Raw genomic sequence first — 4,181 nt, 5'->3', positions numbered from 1 at the left:
GGCAGAGTTATCTCATCCCAAGCCCAGCCGGATCCTCCTCCCTCCATCCCCGTGGCACAGAGCTGGGCAGCTCCCGGCTCAGCCGGGGATGAGGACGCTGAGGCCGGACACAGCTCATTGCACCTCCCACCACCCGGCCCGGCCCTCCAGCCGTGGGGTGCAGAGCTCCAGCTTCCCAGTGCTCTGCTGAGGGCACGGGATGAAGTGCAACCGCGGGATCCAACGCAGATATATCCCACATCCAGGAGCCGAGTATAAAAGGCTTTTTTAAAAAAGTTTTTAATAAGTTTTAAACTTTTATTTTCACACCTCCACTTCAGCAGCGCTGCCCAGGCCCCCAAAAGCCACCCAAGGAAGGCAGTATACGTGGAAAACACTGGAAAATGGTGTATTCCTGGCTTTCTACATCCACAGGGCTGCACATTTCTGTGCAAGGCGCCCCCACTGCAACGGGAGCTGTGCAGGCACCACAGATTCCTGCTGTGGGGTTTCTTTGGTGCTAAAACCCATTTGCACCTTAAACCCATCAGCACAGACCACCACAGCTGCTCACACCTTCCCCAGGTCTGGCTGGAGGTAACAGGTCACCCCGAGGCACCTGCAGGAGGTTCAACATTGCAGCTTGCTTGAATCAAATAAAAGCCCCAGATCCCTGAAAGCTGCCAGGAGAGGATTCCCATGGGGCAGCCAGGCACTGCTCAGCTGGGTATCCCCCTGCCCAGCTGCCAGGGAGCCGGATCTCCTCCATTTCTGGAGCCACCAAGAAAGCTTTGAGGGGAGAGGTGGGAACACTCGTGGCACAACACAGAAGTTTGGCTTCATTTGGGTGATGTTCACAGTGCCCATCCTTGTGGGAGCACCCCTGAGCGTGCAGGAGCCTCACCAGCTCCTTGAGTGTCCCGGGATTTGAGCAGTGCAGGGAAGGGGATGTCAGACCTCAGCACACAGGCTCTGCCATCCAAGTCCAGGGGAGATGGTGCTTTTAATGAGGCCGAGCTCCCTCGAGCAGGGAGCAGGATCTGGCCCTGAGGGTGCACAACACAGGGGACACGTGTGAGCCGGGCACCGGTTGTTTGGCCGTTCTTAGGAAAATAAAGGAATCCGTTGTTTCCCAGCAAGGCAGGAAGGACCTGCAGGCTGGTGCCAGGATGGGCTTTGGGGATGTAAATCCTCGGGGGGGGCCAATTAAGCACATCAGCATCTGGGCTGTTGGGTTTTTTTTAAGGCAAGGGGATTATTTTTTAATTGTGGCAGCTCTGGGAGAAGGGCCCCACTGGCCTCCACGGCTGGATATGCACCAGGAACTGCCACGGGGAGCAAACACGGCCTGGAGGAGAGGAGGGAATCACCCAGATCCTCACTCCCATCCCTAAACCTTGGAGACCACCCCAGGGGGTGCCACCAGGGGTGCCATCAGGACGTGATGGAGCTGTGATGTCTCAGGAGTGGGACCCTCTGTTCATCCCGGACAAACCTTTCCCAGGAGTTGAATCCCATCCTAAGGGGGGGACACAGCAGAGTCAAAAGGCTGTGTGTCCCGTGGAGCATCACAGCTTCCTGGCCTGGTTTATCCCGTGTCTTGGAGGCCCCTGTGCTGCGTGTGATTAGAAGATAATTAGCACTTCTTAATAATTAATTCCTTCAGTGCAGGCCAAAGGCTCCTCACCTGCTCTCCTCCTAATCCGGTTTAGTACCAGTTGAGTTGCTACTCGTCGGAGTGGATCGGGAGGAAATGCATTTTTCCCTTCCCCTGGGGCGTTTCCAAGCTGTCTGACCCCTCTGGCCCTGAGGAGCTGCTGCCAGACGAGGGGACGTGGCCCGTGCAGGGGAGGGCCAGCGCTCTCGGGAGAGCTCCTCGCACTGAGAGATGGATGGCAGGGCAGGCTCATCCCAGGATGACCAAGAATTTGGGACACTCACTGGCAGTGGCTGGTTCCTGCAGTCGGACCATCTGTATCTGCCTCTTAGTTGGAAAAATAAAAAGCTGTTTTTTGGTCAAAGCAAAACACAGCATGGGGAGGGGTCACAGTGGAGGGGCTGCGGTGGGACAGGGTGAAACAGCCCCGGCTCCAGTGACAGTCACCCTGCAGAAGGACTTGGAAAATGTTTCCAGACATGGATCTGTGCCACTTGCCCAACTTTGGCTGGAGGTCTGGCCTGGTCAGGAGCACTGGGAGGAACCAGGGTCAGTCTGGATGCTCACAGGAAAATGTGTCACCAACACACTGTGGGACCCAGCCATGGGGGTGGGGAAGGACCCCCAGATCTGGAGCTGGGCTGCTCAGTGGCAGCGAGGCCCCTGGGAGTTACTGAGTTTGGGGCTGACACAGGGCACATTTGGTGTTTGCTTGTGCCAGAGGCATTAGAGGACAGGATTTGGGGACCTGTGGACCACAAGAGCAGTGTCTGTAGCTGCCAGATGCTCCAAAGGAAGGGTCTGACCACCCTACCAGCTACCTCTAAGGACTGGCAGGTCCAAAGGGTCTATTTTAGAGCCTGGGGAGGGCATGGGGGTACATTGTATGACCAGAGAGGCTGCATGTCCTGCTCAGCTGTGCCCTTCCAAGGGTATTCCCTCCATCCCATGGCTCTCCATGGGACTGGGGGCTCCAGGAGAGCAAAGCTCTGTGGGCAGAGGGGCTCTGGTGGTGCCAAGGGCTTGGCTTTGCTGTGCCAGTTACAGCCGGGGACCGGCAGCACCTGCCAGGCTGTGCCTTGAGCTCAGCCCCGAGCTCAGCCCCGAGCTCAGCCCAGTGTCTGCAGTGCCTCGGCCTCATCCTGGCCCCAACCGGGCCGGGCTGGGCCAAGATCAACACCCACCTGGCAGGCGCCGTGCGCTGAGGTCACTGCCTGGGGAAAGAGGCCGACTTGGCGGCCGCTGCCTCCTTCTCCCCCGCGCCGGCAGCGGCAGCAGGGAACGGCCACGTCGCTCTCCAGACAGGCAGGAACAGCCCAGCTTCCCCCCCAGGCCTGTGCCAGGCTCTGCATCGAGGGCACAGGGTGGGCAGCAGCCCCCGGCTGGGCTTGGTGGGGACCCCCCCTGGGGCCATGGCAAAGGACTCATCCCCAGAGTTTGCATTCGCACCCTTCCCTCTGAGGCCGAGCCTGGGCACACCGGGCGGGGGCTCAGCAGCTCCACAGCCTCAGGGTGTTGGTGGCCATGGGCTGACCGTCGAGGCTCCCGAGGGTTCGGTTTTCCCAGGAGGGTTCGGTGCCGGGAGAGGGGTCTCGGTGCTGGCGGCCGGGGCTCCACCGAGCAGGGGGTGTCAGGGAGAGCTCCTCGCCTGAGAGCCGACAGGGTTTAGGATCAGCCCCGGCTCTGCTCGACACTCAGCTGCGGGTAGAGGGATCCCGGCCAAAATGAAGGGCCGTTTCCCTGCCTCCAACCCAACCGTCCCCTCAGCTGTTGCGAGGAGCAGACGGGGCTTTGCCGGGGTCGGTCAGCCCCGGCCCCCCCGACCCCCTCCCCAGCTCCGCTGGCTCCCAGCACTGGGAAGGGGGTCCCTTCGCGGGCGCCCCACGCTGCAGCTCTCGGAGCTCTTCGCTGCTCCCTCTTCTGCAGCCCTGAAAAGTCAGGCAAGTTCAAGCTGCAAAATAATTTATTAAAACCAGATGTGCTCGCTCAGAGCTGCCATGAGGAATTTCAGGGCGCTCCAGCGCTGGGAGGGCCAGCGCCGAGATCCTGCCCTTCCGCCGCGGGGGCGAGACGGGGCCGGGGGCTGCCCGGGGAGCAGCGCTGCCCTCCCAGCCCGCTGCCTCTCCTTCCTGCCCGGCCTCCCCAGGGCTCCTGGAAAGGGGCAGTGAGGAATTCCAGCCATTTACGAGAAATTTGCCTTTTAGAAAAACACTTTCTCTGCATGACTCAAGAGCAAGTCAGCAGAGCCGGGGCTGCAGAGCGGGGAGGGAAGGCAGCTGGAGAGCGGCGGAGGACGGCACATCCCGAACGGCATCTTCCTCCTGCTGGAAGCTGGGATGGGACCAGGGAGCAGAGATCTCACCCTGCTCCCTGGCCCTTTCCAGCAGGAGCAGAGTGGTGCTTCATTTCCAACTCTGCCGCTGCCTTACCTCATAGCCACGGGCACGGCCCTTCCACCTCCCTCCCTCACCAGCTCCTTTAGCCTGGAGGGGCTTTGGCACCAAGCCCAGCTGCTCTCCTGGGTTTGGGTGGGAGCGGGTGGATT

Source organism: Manacus vitellinus, unplaced genomic scaffold (genome assembly GCF_001715985.3).
Source record: "Manacus vitellinus isolate BGI_N305 unplaced genomic scaffold, ASM171598v3 scaffold_72_pilon, whole genome shotgun sequence".
In the NCBI taxonomy this organism is placed as follows: domain Eukaryota; kingdom Metazoa; phylum Chordata; class Aves; order Passeriformes; family Pipridae; genus Manacus; species Manacus vitellinus.
The sequence above is the reverse complement of the archived record's forward strand: the minus strand, read 5'-3'. Positions refer to the sequence as shown.